We start from the raw sequence: 20375 nt of genomic DNA on the forward strand, positions 1-20375 counted from the left end.
CTGTTTTTGGTGTGAGGGAGTGGAGTCAGTACCCATATGCAGTTGCTGACACCAGTCCTCCATTAGTTTCTTAGAGCCGTTACCTTCCTCTGGTTGAGATGGAGGCAAGGGTTCCACGGCCTGTACCGAGTTCTGGTTGATGGTGAACAATTTGGCTAGCGTGGCATACCGGGGCAGGTATACTTCTCTCTCCCCGATATTTATGATGCGGACTGGTACCCTCCCATGGCATACATCGACCACCCCCCGTGCTGTCAAAATGGTGGGCCTACTGTCTGAGTAGACGGGTTCTACCATTGCTTGGTAGTCTCTACCTCTTAGACCAATAGCTGCCCGGCACCAAATCATCATCTCACTTTTCGGGGGCATGGCAACAGGGAACGGGTCACACATTCTCACGCTACCTATCTCACCACCAGATAGTTCCACTTGTTGCCGCTTCATCAGTGCCCGGATCTCTTTTTGGAGGACACGCTGCTGGCTGGAACTGGCGTTCTTGGCAACCTGCTGCAAAATAAGAATCACCTCTGCAAGACAGTTTTCAATTACGTTAGTACCTAGGGTTATTTTTGGGTGACTCTCGCGACGGTCAATGTCCACAATGATCAGTCCTTGTGCCGGCAGTTCAACTTTACCGACCTTGATGGTCACTTCTTTAAATCCTATCTGTGGCACGGGCTGACCATTGCTGGCGATAATGCTCAGGTTGTCATCTGGGTAGCGGGTTATGTCCGAGTCATTCCAGTACCGCTTGAAGAGCACGTACGGGATGGTGGTGACCTGTGACCCGGTGTCCAGTAGGGCACTCATAGGAATGCCGTCCAGTACCACAGGCAAGACCGGACGTCCCCCTACGTACTTGTCACGCCAGTTCGATGGGCCTGATGATCTTAGGCCTGGGGGGTTGGCCCTCTACCCCAGGTTGTGCCCGTTTAAATGACAGTACCTTGCCATATGTCCGGGTTGATTGCAGCGGCGGCAGATGGGTCGTCCGTCCTCGTTGTACCGGTCACTGGGTCTTCCTCTGGCCGGTGGGGTCCTCCTCAGTCGGCGCCACTGGACGTCCTCCAGTCCGGATGCCAGCTGGATCTTTCCTGGAGAAGAGACCTGCAAAGACTGCACAGTTCTGGTTAGCACGGCAACGCTCTTAGTCAGCTCTTGGACCTGATGGTGCAGGTCTGTAGCCGGGTTATTGTTCAAAGCCTGCGCATCAGCTCCCACAGGCCCTGCAGACAAGGGCGCCGCGTCCTGGTGATAAGTGATAGCAGGGCGCCTGTGGGTCACAGCGCCACCTGGTGCCGGTTCTCGGAGCACCCGGATGGCTCTGTCCTTGAACTGTGCAAAGTCCAGGTCAGGGTCCTGTAAGGCCATTGCCCGCAACTGGGTTCGGTGGGCATTGCACAGTAGACCCTCAATAAATTGTTCGGTCAACAGCTTGTCTTCATTCCCCACGCTGTCAGGGTCAGCCTGTTTAATGGCTCTCAGGGCCTCTTGTAGGTTTAGAGCATAGTCTCTTATACTTTCATGTACCCGCTGTTTGCACCCGTAAAATCTGAGCTTTATTTCGGCTGAGGTTCGGGTATCAAATGTGTCTTTCAGCCGGGCTAGTATTTCTCTGACAGTCCTCTTATTCCCAGGTGACCAGGACTTTACCTCCCTTTGGGCTGCCCCGATTAACTGGGCCACCAGGATGCTCACTTTTTGCTCTTCCATGAGGGGGTATACCTGGAAGAGGCTATCCAGTCTTTCCCTAAAGTCACTTAGGGTATGTGACTCCCCTGAGTACTGGGGTAGCCAGGTTGCCCCCGGGATATAGGGCATGGTGAATGGCATGACCGCTGCAGCGGTTGCGCTGGTGGCCGGTGTGGCGGTGGAGCTCCCCTCGGTATCCGACATCCTTCTACCCCCCTAGTGGACCGTGGCCTACCTTGCGATGCTCTTCTTCTGTAGGCCGCTGCTCCGCAGTCAATCGTCGGGGTAGAGGACCTGGCGTCGCGCTCCGATGACGTCAGCGTCGCTCTTCCTCCCTTCCAGGACCTTGCGCAGCGTCAGTGCGTGGGGCGGAGCTTCGGATCTCGCGCGCTTTCGGCGTCCACGCCCCTCTTCTTCACGCGGCGGCGTCCTGAAGATGGCGTCCTATGGCGGGAAGCAGCTGCGGATGGTGGGAAGACGGCAGAAGACGGCGGGAAACGACCCAAGATGGCGTCCGATGGCGGGAAACGACTCCGGACGGCGGGAAACTTCGCCACAGGTAAGTACAAAAGTCTTTTTCAGGCCGACTACGCCAAAGTTGACTCGCCCCCTGGGCCGCGTGGGGAACCCGGAACCGGGCCTCTGGTGGGATGCTGGGGGTGGTAGTCTCAGTGTGGCGGCGACACGGTCCGTGGCTCAGGGTGGTCAAACCAGTGGCAGTCTTAGTGTAATAACAAATGTCCGACTACGCCACCCGTGGATTGCGGTCAGTGGGGACCGCCGCTGCGCTGCAGACCGCTGAGGCTGATGTTGTAAGCGCAGCCAAGTATGGGATAACTCCCTATGGGAGAAGTATTGCCTCAGGGCAGCTAGTGTGGATGATGGGAGTGATGGTGTGAGCGTCCCAGTACTAATGGTGCTGGTGCGGCGATGAAACACAGAGACGTGTGGTGCAGTTCAGGGTCTTTACTGATGGTATAAAGCAGACCCTCCTGGGAGTACTGGTTAGCAGTAGAGGCCTGGTCAGTCTGTGAGCAAGCAGAATCTCCCCTGGCCAGGCGGAGTTGTAGGCCTCCCCGTCTATCTGCACTCTTTCCTGGCTACCTTGCTGTAAGCGGTTACAAGTAGCCCACGTCCCTGAGTATACCGTGTGGTGCTCACCCGTGTAGCTGGTGACTTGGGGCCTTCTGTTAGCCTCCGCTCCTGGATGGCGGCGCTGGTCCCTTTCTTGTGACTGAGCCTCCAGGCTTCTATGGCCAGAGGACCTGGAATCCCCTGCCGGCTGGTTTCTGCTGCTGGGTGTATATCAGTCCCCACAGCCTCGGACTCCAGTGTCCGGTTTTAGTGTCCTCAGCCAGGGCGAGCTCTGCTCAGCTCCAGCCCCTGGTCTTCAGCTACTGTTCCTACAGAGCTCCTGCTGTATCTTTCCCTCTCCAAGCTCTAACTCTCTAATCCCGCCCCAGACCCAGTTTATAAGGGCAGATTCCTCCCCTCCCAGGTCTGGGCGGGCGGTGTTGCATGCTTAGGGCTCCTGACCAGAGAAACCTCCCACTTGCTCTCAGACATAATATTTCTATTACTGTGGTAACCAGACCCCTGGGGTGCCACACATGGATTTATATAGTGTGACCAAGTTGTCAAGCATTTTTCCAAGTGATGCTAAAATTGCTTGGAAAAGCGCTTGATAAACGCTTCTACCTGGCGGGAAAACCGCATGTAAAAACCGCATGCGTTTTTTCCTGCCAGGGAGAAGCACAAAAGATATGCAGCATTTTTGCATCGTGGGCACATAGCCTAAAGAACAAGAAGTATGACTTTAAAGTTGCCTCAGTGACTAGTGTGAAAATTGCAAGATTTCATTTTTTTTTATACAGATTGTGATGAGAAATAAACATTGCTAACATTTAAAAAAAATACATTTAACACAAAAGCCTAATTTAACCACTTTGCGCACCCTGATGTAATTGTACCCCATACTCAGGGTGCGCATGTATAGAGCAGGCTCAGGAGCTAAGCCTGGTTCATTCAGGGAAGATGCCAGATGTAACAGACAGCCAGCATCTGCCTGTAAAAGTAGGCGCGAACCTCATTTGTTGCTGTTTAACTATCGCTGCAAGGCAGTCGAGGGGGAACAATAAGTTATAGCAGCTGAGGGCCTGCTGAAAGCCCTCATTGCTGCCACCTTAGTACTCCTCTGAAGCTCAGGTATGTAGTATAAAAGATCAATCACAGGTTCAAGTCCCCTAGGAGGACTAAAAAATTAAGTAAGAAATTAAAAAAAAATGTTATTAAAATATACATATAAAAGTTTAAATCCCCCACCTTTTATAAGCAAAATTATAATAATAAGCATAACTGGTATCACTACATGCAAAAAAATACAGTCTAAAAACATAGAATTATTTAAAACATACATTGAAAGCAGAAAAAAAAAAGTTTACCCAAAAACACAATAAAATCTGGTCATTTGGGTATGTACCCCAAAATTGTATCAATAAAAATGTCAGCTTAGGGTATAAAAAATAAACCATCACACAGTTCCATCCTCAGAAAAATAAAAAAAAGTTACAGGTCAAAAAAATGGCAACACAAATTTTTTTCACCACTAAAATATAAATTAAGACTATACAAGTTTGGTAACGCTGTAATCGCACTGACCTGGACAATCATGTTCCCAGGCCATTTTTAATGACCAATAAATGCCGTAAAAATTGTATAATTTAACTTTTTTATCACAATTTCCCCCCAATTTTTTGTACCCATTTTTCAGTACATGACATAGAAAATGAATAATGTTATTTAAAACTATAACTCGTCCCGCAAAAAAACAAGCCCTCATACAGCTATACTGTTGGAAAAAATAAAAAGCTATGCCTTTTGGAAGAAGAGAAGGAATAATATTACAAAATGAAAAAATTACCCGATCTCAAAGGGGTTCTTGTGATTGGGGGGATAAGGACCCCACTGGAATAGGTGATAATGTTAAAACTTGATACAAGTTTTAATTCTCAGTCAGTGATATAAATTACCCCAGCAAAAAAGAAGCAAGATTCATGGAGATCAATGGAGAAAGTCTTTCACACCAGTCTTGATGAAAGGTCAGCTGGAGTAAGGTTCACCAAATTTATTAGGAGGAGCATGTCTGTTAATAAATTCTGTGCATCTTTGGGTTGTCCGTAGAAAAAGATTTCAACACATATTTATGGTGTAAATTATAAAAAAAAATCTGTTGAGCGCAATTACCCCTGCCCCTTAGCATAACACCTTTGATGAATTCCTTCAAAAGTGCATTAAGAATTAGATCACATACTCTTCTGTACATCCAAATTGTCCCTTTAAATCAACTGCAGTTTTGTGACTAATCTGATGCACCTGCAATACTGTAAACCATTTGGTTCTTAGTCATCTCATATTGCTTTCAAATGTCACATATGGTAGTCATATGAACTTCTTTAAGAGAAGCATCCCATTAAGCTCAATTACTAATGTGAAGCCTTTCCAACATTGTCATTTATATACTTCAAAGTTCAAGAGTTTTTTTCTTTAAAATAAACTGTGCAAAAAATGTACATTCCCCAACAATGAAATGACAACACCAAAAAGGAAAATTCATGGAATGATGGAAATCACAGGATGGATAGACATGTTAATCATATGTAAATGCTGAAAAATGCAAACAAAACATCTTAATTTATTCAGTAACAAGTATGAGTGCCAAACGCAGAAATCTCCGCACTTACAGCCTATGCTGCTATCAATGAGGTTACAAATGGTTGTCTGAGGAAGATTCTGCCACGCTAAATGGACTTTGGCATGAAAATCATCAAAATCCGCTGCTGGCAGCTTATTTTCCAATTGGCAACCAAAGAAGCCCTAGATGTGCTCGATGAGAGACAAGTCTGGAGTCGCTGCAGCTATGGTAGCACGTTTAGGCAGCATAGGTTGATCAAGGTTCACCACGACAACCCAATGTCACGCAAGGTGAGGGAAGGAACAAGTGTGCAACGAGAGGAAGAGGGAGAAGGGAGCCCAACAACTAGGGAAAGGGGGAGTGGAAACCCCTAGGCAGATCTAATATCACCCTGAATACCCTATCGTCCCTATTTAGGTTCTACGCCTATCACCAAGCAGGAAACCTAATCCCTGAATGTCCATAGAGCTAGGCCCTAGGTAGGGAGGGGACGGGGTGAACACTAGTCAGACCCCACTGTAACTAATGTCAACAAGGTAAACAAACAAAGGGGATACACTTAGCTTGAGAAGACACCAGAGAGATAACGCCAACTGTCCTCCAAGGGAAGTCCAAGAAGAAACTTGCCAACTACTAGTACTCCAGGCATGGACAGAGGAACATAGAACTATCACTGGTGACTCTCCGGAGACACTGAGAGTTTTTAACTACCAAGCAAGGGTGTGTCAATTAGCAGCAGAAGGTGGAGGTCGCTGCTGGGCCCTAAAGGAAGAAGGATATCACTACACTACAGAGATGAGAGGATTAGGAAGGCATCTGCAATGCCAAGAGCAGTGAACTTCTACAACCCAATCCAGAGCGACTGTCTGTCACACTTGATACACCTGTGACACCCAAGGAGCAAAATGCAGCCTTGGGTTGTCGTGGTGAAAAATAGCTCTATGGCTAAATCAATGTAATGCCGAGCTGTTAGAGTACCTGGAACAAAGACTAGAAGGGTCCAGTTACCATAAATCATGCCACATCACAGCACAATCCTGGGAGTAGGAACAGTGCAACATGGCCTCTTAAGGCGTTGCTCACATGATCTTGTCAAATTTGAAGAATGGCGAGTGGAGATCCATTCTGTCCTGCAAAATTAAATCAAATGTCACATACCAAACATAAGAGGTTAAACACTGTCTACACAAACCATCAAAAGATGTTTGCACGACATTGGGCTACGAGCCAGACGTCCAGCTACAGATTTTGCATTGATCTCACACCACTGATCTCAAAGGCTATTGACCAATGGAGGCTGAAATAAAGATCTATCCTCTTCAGTGATGAGTCCTGTTTTTGCCTTGGCCATAATGATAGCTGGAGATGGTTATACTGATTTAATACAAGCCTACAACCTGCAGTTACCACCACTCCATCATACCGCTGCATGACCAGCTCTACCCCACCTACTATATCCTCACCCATCCCCTGTAGATTGTGAGCCCTCGCGGGCAGGGTCCTCTCTCCTCCTGTACCAGTCACTGACTTGTATTGTTCAAAATTATTGTAATTGCTTGTGCTTTGTATACCCCTTTCACAAGTAAAGTGCCATGGAATAAATGGCGCTATAATAAACAATAATAATAAATAATAATAATACATACATTCAGTCAAGAAATTCGCAGGCTGGTTGTTTTAAAATCATCATTAGGAGTTTGTGCAGATGGATCTCCTGGCAGTCTTCTGGAAAATGGCGCTAGTGCATGTGCAGATTAAGATCTCTGCTCAATGACAAGCCGAGATCCCAATCTGCGCATTAGCCACCACCGGCGCCATTTTACTGCAGCCCACCGCAAGATCAATCTGCGCAAGCGCCGCCCCTGGCTAGGATGGTGGAGGTGCAAAATTTAAATAAGGAAGAGGATAAAAACACCAAAGGCAACATGGGGGCTGTGGCAGAGCCGAAGACCTTACCCACAGTTCTGCCCCAATGCATGGAGACCAAAACTTCTAATGATGATTTTAAAACAAGCAGGCAGTGGATTTCTTAGCTGACACTACAGTAGGTTTTACTCTGAAATGCGGCGGCGTCAGACAAAACAGTTGGAAAAGTCAGCCGGGAACTGTGAGTCTCAGATGACTAATCTAAGTACCGGGCTCTGGCAGCTTCTCCCTGCCCCCGTTCCCCTAGACTGACAGGTCTCTCTATGTGTGTGTATAGGGAGAGACTTAACAAAGGGATCGGGGAGGACAGAAGCCACCAGGACCTGCCTTGGACTAGTCATCTCAGACACATGGTCCCCGGACAACTTTTCAAACTATGTTTTTTCGGACGATGCAGCGTTTCAGAGTAAAATACACACGGTTGCAGAAACACATAGTGTCTGATTCATGCCTCCCATGGATCAGACAGCACAAGTGAGATGAAAGGTTCCCTTTAACAGGGAACTCCTAGTATCCACAATTCATTCTGCAATAAGATAATGTGTGTGTCCCCATGATAACACTTCCTGATCATCTGACAGTAACACGAATCAGAACCCAGATTTATTTATTTTTTTACCCAGATCTATTTGTCTTCTATAATGCCCAAATATAAAGCACTGCCTTTAGCATGAAGTGTTGTCATGGGGACACAATCACAGAAGATCATCTAATACAGGGTTTGACAGTCTTACTTTATAGTAATATTTGACAATAAAGTAAATTTTTAATCTTTTTTATTTCAAATACGCTTTACTTAAAGCTCTGAAAGGAAGTAATACTTTTGCAGGGGAAAAGGATGAGAAGACGACACTGCGATCACACGAGCTCGCCCGTGTATCTACTCATTCCTCTGGCTGAGATGCTGAATTGCCAAATCTGAAAAGTTTGTTTCACATGCGATCCGTAGTCCGATCCCTATATAAAAAAAAAATACAGTGGTGACGAGAAGACCAAATGATCTGTCATGTCTTTGCAAAGGTAGATCTTTCCAAGCTGAAAGAAATGTGTGCTTCGTGGGACAGGTATTTCTTGTTGGTTTTACTCCTGTAATAAAAGGATGTGCGCCAGGAGGAGATGACAATGACGTTGTACGATGTCTCTGCGGTGGCAAAGCTGCCCAGACCGCTGCTTCCTTTCCTTCACACCACCTGGTGGCTCCAGCATCTTCTTCACTTTGTGCTTGTCTCTCCTGAAGATCCATGTGTCAAATGACTGAGGCGGTCTACTATGGCAGAGTTTACTATAACACCAGACCAACTTAAAAACAGAATAAAAAAAAAGTTAGCATAGTACAAATAATTCTCAAAGAACAAGGGGACTGCAATGGTTTCATCATTAGTCATTTTAAAGTAATTTGCAGAGTTTCTGTAAAAATCTTCTACATTTTTCACTGTTTTTTGCTTCCATGTGTCCCCATTAGTGCGGCTGCTAATCTGTGCTCCTAGAGCAACACACTGGACAAAATCGTTCTCCTTCCACCTCTGGCATCTATTAATTTTCATGAAAAAGGTAATTAACAGCTGTTTTATAATAATTTAGCATGTTTCTAGCATAAGGACTGTGTATCTTTATTTTGCTTTCATGTATCTCATGTTCTGCTGGTAATCTGTACTCCTAGGGCTATACTGGCGAAAGGCATGGGCTCCTTCCACCTCTGGCAGCTGATAATGGTCTTGGAACGCAGTTAGTAGCTGTTTTATAGTAATTTAGTATGCTTCTAGCATCAGAATTTTGTATCATCATTTCCCTTTCATGTACCTCTCATGTTCTGCTGCTAATTTGTGTTCCTAAGGCCTCCCTTTGCACAAAATTGGACTCCTTCCATCTCTGGCAGCTCACAATAGTCTTAAAAGGCTGTTACTAGCTTTTTTTAAAGTCAACTACAGTGTTTCTAGCATAGAAAAAAAAAGTCTCCATTTGCTTTCATTTGTCCCACATTCTTCACCCTCTGGCAGCTGACAATATTTCTTTCTTACTTCACCCACAGAAGTTTATAGGTTATAGCAGAGGCTCTGCTCCTTCCCTGACAAGCAGGCACAAAGCTGCTCTGCAGGGTACTGTCACTTTGCAGTCACCAAGCTGTGGGGAGAGTAACTGAGCATGTGTGACCACCAACACTCAGCTCAGTAGGTGGACGTGCACTTTGCCATACACTTTCAACACCAGGTGGCACCATACAATGTAAATTAATGCCATTCTTCACTAGATAATTTTTAACACTGATTTAATGCTGGGACAACCTGTTTAATTACCGCTCAGCCAGAGTTAAAGCCATGCCCCTTCTTCCCAAACCTATTATTCTAATTGTCTTAGGTCAGGAAAACAAAATATTGCTTGGGCTCCTTAACCCTGGAAAATAAAAAATTGTGACCTTATGTCTCCTAAAATTCAGAGGCAAGATGGGGACAGCTAAGGCAGTTCTACAGTGTGAGGATCCAATCAAACATCTCCCTGTAGCTCAGCTTCTGGGTGAGATGTTCCTGTCCATTGTAGGTATAGTCTCACCTTTTCAGACTCCATAGCTGGGCATCTCCATTTGTACAAGTAGTATTGCAAATGTCCATCTCCAATGCCAAACTTTTCCAGGAAAGTTTATTTTTCATTAGATCCAAAGTGTTGAAAACATCAAACCCTTTCTGCATGAGAAACGGGAAAAAGACAAATTAATGGGAATTCCAGTTAGGGGTTTTCTTGTCGTTCACACAATGCAGTTTTTATACTTTTTTCCCGTTTCTACAGTCATAATCACAACTTGTCCCTAACTAGTAGATGTCCTTTTCCTGAACTTAACTGTGCCTCATAATCCCACAATCCCGTATCAGGAATTGATGCCATTCTTGTATGACCTGTCATCATGAAATAATTGCTGGTGATCCGATCTCCGGGACCACCCATGAATGTAGCGGAGGCCCCCTTCCATCTTAGGATTGGTGGTTGTCTCAGAGGTCAGACAACCAGTCATCACCTAGCAAGAAGCCATCACTTACTGTGGAATACCCCTTTAATGCCAGTTTCCATACTGGTACCAGAATTTTGAACTTGTCCTAAAAACAACATGTATCACTTACAAGACAGATAGACATTCATTTGCTAGGACTCCCACCAATCACAAAAATAGGGGTCCCAAAGTCCCCTGTTTTAAGGAAGCATTAGTGAGCATGTGCGATCACTACTCCTATAGAGAGCGAGTGGTTGCACATGCTCAGCAAAGCTTAATTTATTCTGTAAAATTTGGGGCACCTAGTCTGATTAGTGACAGTCCGAGTGGACGGCCCCTCAACGATCATAAATCTAAAACCTATCCTATGGATACGGGATATGTTGTTTATGGGGAACTCCTTTTAGACTCCATGTAACTCAGTCAGCACAATATATAGAAATCCTATATCCACTGGACAAATCAAAAATTGTACAAACTGGATTATGATATTTATTTTATAGAAGGGCCTGAGCAATGAATGGGTCGATATATGGCAGCACACTCAGGACACATTCACACACTGCGGAAAAATCACAGATTTTTCGTTGTTAACGCTGCAAAATTCCAACAAAAATATTTGTAATTTTTTTGTGCCACCTAGCAGAATGCAGGTGATTCCGGTTAAAAATAAGAGGATGTTGGATTCTCCACGCAACAATTATTAACCCCTTTCTGACGTGATCAGTAATAGTACGTCTCACTGGCCCGAGCCTATTGGACCAGGTATGTACTATTACACATCACCTGTCGCGCCTGCACACAAGCGGTGCGGGGCGATCGTCGCCGGGTGTCAGCTGATTGTCACAGCTGACACCCGGTGCTATGTGCCAGGAGCGGTCCCGCACCACTCCTAGCACATTAACCTCCGAAATGCTGCAATCTAAGTCGACTGCAGAATTCTGGGAGCAAGGGGAGGTAAGCGCTGGTTACTTTCCTCTTTTCTGGCCTCTTGCGCTGTCTGTGCTGGGTCCCAATAGGTGCCACGGTGACCCGATGTCGTCATGACGACATCTGTGTCACCAGGCATGAGCAAGTTAGCTAGATCGTGCTCAGTGCACGGTCTAACTAACTTCTGTGTGCAGGGGCTGCAGTCTGCATAGCATAGAGATGCTGCAGCATTTCTATGCTATTCAAGCGATCTGCCTTCAAAAAGTGAAAGTTCCATAGTGGGACAAAGTGTAAAAGTTAAAAACAAGTGTCGGAAAGTGAAAAAAAAATTGTAAAAATGTTTAGCAAAAATAATCAAAAAAAATAAAAATATACAGTTGTGCTCAAAAGTTTACATACCCAGGCAGAATTTTTCCTTTCTTGGCCTTGTTTCAGAGAATATGAATGATAACAAAAAAACTTTTTCTCCACTTATGGTTATTAGTTGGGTGAAGCCATTTATTGTCAAACTACTGTGTTTTCTCTTTTTAAATCTTAATGACAACCAAAAACATCCAAATGACCCTGATCAAAAGTTTCCATACCCCAGTTCTTAATACTGTGCATTGCCCCCTCTAACATCAATGACAGCTTGAAGTCTTTTGTGGTAGTTGTGGATGAGGTTCTTTATTTTCTCAGATGGTAAAGCTGCCCATTCTTCTTGGCAAAAAGCCTCCAGTTCCTGTAAATTCCTGGGCTGTCTAGCATGAACTGTGCGCTTGAGATCTCCCGAGAGTGGCTCAATGATATTGAGGTCAGGAGCTGAGATGGCCACTCTAGAACCTTCACTTTGTTCTGCTGTAGCCAATGACAGGTCGACTTGGCCTTGTGTTTTGGATCGTTGTCATGCTGGAACGTCCAAGTATGTCCCATACGCATCTTTCGGGCTGATGAGTGCAAATTTGCCTCCAGTATTTGCTGATAACGTGCTGCATTCATCTTTCCTTCAACTTTTATCAAGTTTCCTGTGCCTTTGTAGCTCACACATCCACAAAACATGAGCAATCCACCTCCATGCTTTACTGTAGGAATGGTGTTCCTTTCATCATAGGCCTTGTTGACCTCTCTCCAAATGTAACGTTTATGGTTGTGGCCAAAAAGTTCAATTTTGGTCTCATCATTCCAAATTACCTTGATCCAGAAGTTTTGAGGCTTGTCTCTGTGCTGTTTGGCGTATTGTAGGCGAGATACTTTGTGGCATTTGCAAAGTAATGGCTTTCTTCTGGCGACTCGACCATGCAGCCCATTTTTCTTCAAGTGCCTCCTTATTGTGCATCTTGAAACAGCCACACATCTAGTTTTCAAAGAGTCCTGAATTTCAGCTGATGTTATTTGTGGGTTTTCTTTGCGTCCCGAACAATTTTCCTGGCAGTTGTGGCCGAAATTTTTGTTCGTCTACCTGACCGTGGTTTGGTTTTTACAGAGCCCCTGATTTTCCATTTGTTAATGACAGTTTGAATGCTGCTGACTGACATTATCAATTCCTTGGATATTTTTTGTATCCCTTTCCAGTGTTATACAGTTCAACTACCTTTTCCCGTAGATCCGTTGACAATTCTTTGGCTTTCCCCATGACTCACAATCCAGAAACGTCAGTGGCTGGATAAAAGATGCAAGAGTCTGTCTGGATCCCAGAAACTCACTCAGCTTTTATGCATACACACTGATTACAAGCAAACAGGTCACAGGTGAAGATGTTACCTTTAGTAGCCATTCAAACCCATTTGTGTAAAATTCTGTGTATTTTATCAGGCCAAAATCACCAGGGTATGTGAACTTTTGATAACGGTCATTTGGATGTTTTTGGTTGCCATTAAGATTTAAAAAGAGAAAACACAGTAGATTGACAATAAATGGCTTCACCCAACCAATAACCATGAGTGGAGAAAAAGGTATTTTTGTTATCATTCATATTCTCTGAAACAAGGCCAAGAAAGGAAAAATTCTGCCGGGGTATGTAAACTTTTGAGCACAACTGTACTGTACCCATCAATAAATATTATTATGAAAAAAAAAACAACAAACCAATAAAAGTACACATAAATAGTATTGCCGCGTCCGGAACGACCTGACCTATAAAACTATCCCACTAGTTAACCCCTTTAGTGAACACGGTAAAAAAATAAATAAAAAATGAAGCAAAAAACGATGCTTTATCGTCATACTGCCAAACGAAAAATGGAATAAAATGCGATAAAAAAGACGAATCTAAACAAAATAAAATGGTACCACTGAAAACGTCATCTTGTCCCCCAAAAAACAAGCTGCCATACAGCTCCATCAGCCAAAAAATAAAAAAGTTATAGCTCTCAGAATAAAGCGATACAAAAAATATTTTTTTCTATAAAATAGTTTTTATTGTGTAAAAGCGCCAAAACATAAGAAAATATATAAATGTAGTATCGTTGTAAATGTACTGACCCGAAGAACAAAGTTGCCTTATCAATTTTACCACACTCAGAACGGCATAAAAAAATCCCCAAAAAAACAATTCCTGAATTGTTGGTTTTTGTTTATTCTGCATCCCAAAAGTTGGAATAGAAAGCGATCAAAAAATGTCACGTGCCCGAAAATGATACCAATAAAAACATCAACTTGTCCCACAAAAAAAAAGCCATCACATGACTCTGTCGGTCGAAATATGGAAAAATTATAGCTATCAAAATATGACGATGCAAAAACTAGTCTTTGCAAAAAAAAGGGTTTTTTTAGTGTGTGACAGCTGTCAATCATAAAAACTTGATATGAATCTGGTATCGCTGTAATCGCATCGACCCGAAGAATAAAGTCGTCTAATCACTTACACCACACAAGGAACGGCGTAAAAAATAAACTAAAGGGTTAGGGCTGAGCTGGGGTTAGTTTTGTGTTAGAGTTAGGGTTGTGCTAGGGTTAGGGTTGTGCTAGGATTTGGCTTGGACTAGGGTTAGGGTTGGGCCAGGGTTGTGCTAGGGTTAGGGTTGTGGTAGGGTTAGGGTTGTGCTAGGGTTGGGGTTGTATTAGGATTGGGGTTAGGGTTGTGTTGGGGTTAGGATTTTTTCAAAAGTAAAGAAAAAAAATGACGACGATATGGCGACTAGTGTGGAGCGCAAGTGCTCGCTACTTGAGTTTGCATCGGGTGCTCGGGTATGCTCTGAGTATCGTGGGTGCTCGAGTGACATGCTCGAGTCTCCGCCCCATATGTTTTGCAGCTGTTATAAAGTAAAAAAAAACTTGCCTGCCATGCATGAGCAATCCCCGCATGTTTTTTTTCAGGTGTCTAATAACCACAGAAACATGCGGGGTGGGGACTCGAGCATGTCACTTGAGCACCCAGAATACTTGGTGCATACCCGAGTACCCAATGCAAACTCAAGTAGCGAGCACTTGCGCTCAAGACTAATGACAACTTAGTCAATAAAATGACCTAATGTTATCAAATTCTGTGTCGTACCTCTGGGTTCTAAATGTTCACTATATCCCTTGATAAAATCCTTGAGGAGTTTAGTTTCCAAAATGGGGTCACTTGTGGGGTGTTTCCACTGTTTAGGCACATCAGGGGTTCTCCATATGCGGCATGGCGTCCGCTCTCGATTCCAGACAATTTTGCATTCAAAAAGTCACACAGTGCTCCTTCCCTTCTGAACCCTGCCGTGCGCCAAAACAGTGTATTTTCCCCACACATGGGGTATCAGCGTGCTCTGGAGAAATTGCACAACAGTTTTTGGGGTCCATTTTCTCCTCTTACCCTTGTGAAAATGCAAAATTGGGGGCTGAAAAACATTTTTGTGGGAAAAATGTGAAAATTGTATTTTTACGGCTCCATGTTATAAACTTCTGTGAAGCACCTGGGGGTTCAAGGTGCTCACCACACATCTAGATAAGTTCCTTGAGTGGTCTAGTTTCCAAAATGGTGTCACATGTGGGGGGGTTTCCACTGTTTAGGCACATCAGGGGCTCTCCAAATGTGACATGGTGTCCGCTAATTATTCAAGCAAATTTTACATTCGAAAAGTCAAATGACGCTCCTTCCCTTCCGAGCCCTGCCGTGTGCCCAAACAGTGGTTTTCCCCCACATATTGGGTATCGGCGTGCTCAGGAGAAATTGAACAAATTTTGCAGTCCATTTTTTCCTGTTACCCTTGCGAAAATAAAAAAAATTGGGTCTAAAGTAACATTTTTGTGAAAAAAAGTTAAATGTTCATTGTTTTCTTCCACATTCCAAAAATTCCTGTGAAGCACCTGAAGGGTTAATAAACTTCTTGAATGTGGTTTTGAGCACCTTGAGGGGTGCAGTTTTTAGAATGGTGTCACTTTGGGGTATTTTCTGTCATAAAGACCCCTCAAAGTCACTTCAAATGTGATGTGGTCCCTGAAAAAATGGTTTTGTAAATTTTGTTAGAAAAATTAGAAATCGCTGGTCAACTTTTAACCCTTATAACTTCCTAACCAAAATAAAATTTGGTTCCAAAATTGTGCTGATATAAAGTAGACATGTGGTAAATGTTATTTATTAAATATTTTATGTGACATATCTCTCTGATTTAAGGGCATGAAAATTCAAAGTTTGAAAATTGCAAACTTTTTGCCAAATTTCCAATTTTTTCACAAAGTATCACAAGTCATATCGAAGAAATTTGATCACTATCATGAAGTACAATATGTCACGAAAAAACAATCTCTGAGAATCAGCGGGATCCGTTGAAGCGTTCCAGAATTATTACCTCATAAAGTGACAGTGGTCAGAATTGTAAAAATTGGCCTGGTCATTAACGTGCAAACCACCTTCGGGGGTAAAAGGGGTTAAGGGTACATACCCTAGATAGCATAAAGGATAAAGGGCGGATATCATAAAGTATCGCCAATCACATAAGACATTATGAACCCATAAGTGTCTAGTAATGTATAAAAGACAACAGAGCAGATATGTAACAGACTGTGAGAATAAATAGTAAAATCATGTGCTCTGATATAAAGCTCGATCCCACAGTGAGGTACGGAACAAGGAGAAAGCTGTGAAAAGGGTAGAATATACCTACTGGCATCTAGAGCATATGACCCTGGGGCTGGAGAGAACTAAACCACAAGCAAAGCATGGTGACACAGAGAGAAACCGCACGCGTATCGCTGTGTCGTGCACAGCTTCATCAGGGGAAGTGTAGTCCATCCAACCCACATAACTTAAAGCCAACCTGTCAGCAGGATTGTACTAAGTAAACTACAGGCAGTGTCAAGTTGTTGCCTTTACACTGATTAAAATGATACCTGGGTTGATGAAATCCATCCTGTGGTTGTTGTTTAATCTTTATTTGCAGTTTGGAGATAATGAGATGCTCGTGCTCTGGGGCGGCCTGTGGGTGGGGCTTTTCTTGGTGCTCTGTTCTCATATTCATCATTGTGGCTTTAATGACAGGTCACTGATCCTTCAGTGACCTGCCTCGTATTTTAAATACTGATGATGTGCAGTTAATATTGTTGTCTTTGGAATTTTTTTTTAACTCTAGCAAGATGGGGCCCGCGCATGCGCAGTAGCAGTTATGCTTGCCGATAGATGCTACTGTGCATGCGCCGCGGCCATTTTGCTGGAGCCATTTTTTTTTTTTTGCTTCAACAAAATGACCAGCACCATTTTGTTGGAGCAAAAAAATTTGTTTAGCTCCAGCAAAATGGTGGCGGCGCGTGTGCGCGTAGCATCTATCGAAAGACGCATGATACTAGTAAGGGCGGATATCCCCGCCACAACACAGAGACGCGCAGGCGCAGCAAACATAAGGCAAGGAGATACAAGTAACACAATAAGGATGGGAGACCCGTTCTTTCAACATTTTTCACCCATTTGGGGAAAAAAATGCAAGTAAGAACATGTAAAAAAAAGCAGATTTTATGCAGCATTATTCCTGCCAACACTCTAGTTTAAGGTGCAGACAAATCTGCTACAAATAACGTGTGCACATAGCCTAAAAAGTTATGTTGCATCACATCATTATTTCCTCTGTTATCTATGTCATTAATTCATGTTAGGCTATGTTCACACATTGACGAAAATTTCTGCAGATTTGGTTTATAAATCTACAATGAATACACAGCCTTAATCTGCATGAAATTGCGGATTTCACCCTACTCCATTTACTAATCACTAAATAGGGTGAAAGCCGCCATAAAAATCTGCGTAATGCAAATGGAAAACCCCACCATGCTTTATTTTTGCGTGGCTTCTTTTTCCACAATTTGTGATTGGGATTATGAAAAAAACATTTATTTCTCTTGTACTGTAAATTGCTGCAGTCTTGCGGTGCTGAATCCTCAACAAATCCGCAACGTGTGACTTTACTCATCAATGGCGTCCACTTGATGTTACAATCATGGAGGAATATTAGATAATCTCACAAGCTATTTATTAAATATTGTACCTATCAAATGTATCTACAGGCCTCTATTAACCAATTTAAGGTCAAAATTGCGAATGTCTAACCTCCATTGTACCAGTACACATCGGTATACCTTTCTTCTGCTGTGATAGGACAAGACCATAAAAATCAGACAAGTGCTGTCCGTCGTTTAGAAGGACAGCACTCGTCCCCATGTTATTCTATGAGGCCATGCACATGTCCAATTTTTTTTTCTGGACCAACTTGGTCGCAGCGAGGACGATTTCCCTCCACGAATCGGATGGTGCTCATCCATTCATGTCTATGGATCCCTCTTTGGCTATTATTACTTTATACATTCTAATGAGTTCATACATATTTTTCTCTAAATATTTTTCTTTCTATTTTGCTTTTTACTTTTCCACTGCACCTTTCTCCTCCACCACCCCCTTTTTTTTCTTCCCTTATTTTTTCCTCTTTTTTTTCAACTTTTCTCTTTTTTCCCTTTTCTTTCTTCTTTATATAGTGAGTGGCTCACACCCATAGACCCCTATTTTTTCTACCATACACATATTGACCACACAAAAACAGGTTCAAATTCATTTCATTCATTTTATTAAAAAAAACTTTTTTCTTTCTTTTTTATTATCATCAGTTCCATTCATAATAATGTTTTTATACAATTGTTGCCATTTTCTCAATATGATGGGTTTTTTTTGCATGATGATGTATCCTGGTCCCCTGATCTCAGCGGTCCGTTCTCACACGCCTTTATCTGAATGATGTGTCTTCTTATATCCTCACTTACTGGCCATACTCATCATTGTGGTTTGTCTTGATGAAGAAGTGTATCACTTCAAAATGCGTAGATCAGGGATGTCAAACTCAAACACACAGAGGGCCAAAATGAAAAACTTGGACAAACTTGCAGGCCAACAAGTGTAAAGTATAATGGGCCCCATATAATCCTCCATACAGTATAATGGCCCCACACAGTCCTCCATACAGTATAATGGGCCCCACATAGTCCTCCATACAGAATAATGGGCCTCACATAGTCCTCCATACAGTATAATGGCCCCCACATAGTCCTCCCTACAGAATAATGGCCCCACATAGTCCTCCATACAGAATAATGGGCCCCACATAGTCCTCCATACAGAATAATGGCCCCACATAGTCCTCCATACAGAATAATGGGCCCCACATAGTCCTCCATACAGAATAATGGGCCCCACATAGTCCTTCATACAGAATAATGGGCCCCACATAGTCCTGCATACAGTATAATGGGCCCCACCTAGTCCTCCATACAATATAATGGCCCCACATAGTCCTCCATACAGAATAATGGGCCCCACCTAGTCCTCCATACAGAATAATGGCCCCACATAGTCCTCCATACAGAATAATGGGCCCCACATAGTCCTCCATACAGAATAATGGGCCCCACATAGTCCTTCATACAGAATAATGGGCCCCACATAGTCCTGCATACAGTATAATGGGCCCCACATAGTCCTCCATACAGAATAATGGTCCCCACACAGTCCTCCATACAGAATAATGGGCCCCACACAGTCCTCCATACAGAATAATGGGCCCCACATAGTCCTCCATACAGAATAATGGGCCTCACATAGTCCTCTATACAGAATAATGGCCCCACATAGTCCTCCATACAGAATAATGGGCCCCACATAGTCCTCCATACAGAATAATGGGCCCCACATAGTCCTCCATACAGTATAATGGGCCCCACATAGTCCTCCATACAGAATAATGGGCCCCACATAGTCCTCCATATAGAATAATGATTAATCGGATGGCACTCGCCCTTTCATGTCTATGTGGCCGATTTTCACGGACAGATTGATCCGAAAAATTGGATCATACTCGGATCCAGCGAGCCCTTCATTAAGATCGGGGTTCGGCAATCCACCTGACGTATTACTGCGGCGTCCTCTGCAGGTGCAGCAAGAACGGACTGTATCCATAGGGATATTTACAACCATTTCCTCTCATTATTTCTCTACTTCTGTTCATTTCTGAATAAAATTGAAGTGAATTATTTTATAAAAGAACACATTTTTTATTTTTTTTTGGGTTTATCACATTAATTATATAAACCTACATATGTATAACGAGCAAAAATTAGATGGGCCAATATGCACATAAGTATTGAAGGGACACCTATAGAGAAGTGCAAGCCACAAGGAAATACAAAGAAAATATAATTTTTTATTGGTAAAATAATTAAAAGATGTCATTAAAATGACATTGTGTCCTGTGTCTTATATCTTTTAAGTAATTTACCACTAAAAGTTATATTTCCTTGTGGCTTGCACTTATTCTCTATTGGTTTCCCCACATTAATTATATATATAAAACTTTATTTTGAGGTAATTTTTATTCATTTTCCAGTAAATTATTTTGTGCTCATGTTTTTGCAGTGATTTTCATATACGGAGAATATAATTGCACTTCTCACATGTATGAGGTAAATAAATGGATGTATTTACCACAAACTGTGAGAAGTGCTATTATATTCTCTCTGAAACACGACTAGCTCTGCTTTTACATTTGTACAAGTAAGACTTCTTAGGACGATTTATATATTAATTTGGACGATTTTGGCGACATTCTCCTCCCAAGTCTTCAGGACGCTGTGCCCTGCACTATAAAGAGATAGCGATCAAGCGCCATCTTAGCTTTTTCCTAAAGCAAACAAGGCAATGAGGGCGGGAAAGTTATGAACCCGCCCCTCTCC

At 43.2% G+C, this 20375-nt stretch overlaps 1 protein-coding gene across 4 annotated transcripts in view; it reads right to left on the reverse strand.

Annotated features, from left to right (window-relative positions):
• Positions 1–8068: 8068 nt before the first annotated feature.
• LOC141166736 (DNA-directed DNA/RNA polymerase mu-like) overlaps positions 8069–20375 on the reverse strand; it is a 59416-nt gene continuing 47109 nt past the window's right edge. For all 4 annotated transcript variants that reach the window (XR_012251347.1, XR_012251345.1, XR_012251346.1 and 1 more), the window contains 2 exons: positions 9857–9987; positions 8069–8608 (listed from right to left, as the gene is read on the reverse strand). The gene's annotated coding sequence lies outside the window, so the exon portion shown is untranslated. The remainder of the gene's footprint in view (positions 8609–9856; positions 9988–20375) is intronic.

The sequence above is a fragment of the Phyllobates terribilis genome, unplaced genomic scaffold (genome assembly GCF_046119375.1).
Source record: "Phyllobates terribilis strain yellow unplaced genomic scaffold, ASM4611937v1 Scaffold_11__3_contigs__length_659146591, whole genome shotgun sequence".
Taxonomy (NCBI): Eukaryota; Metazoa; Chordata; class Amphibia; order Anura; family Dendrobatidae; genus Phyllobates; species Phyllobates terribilis.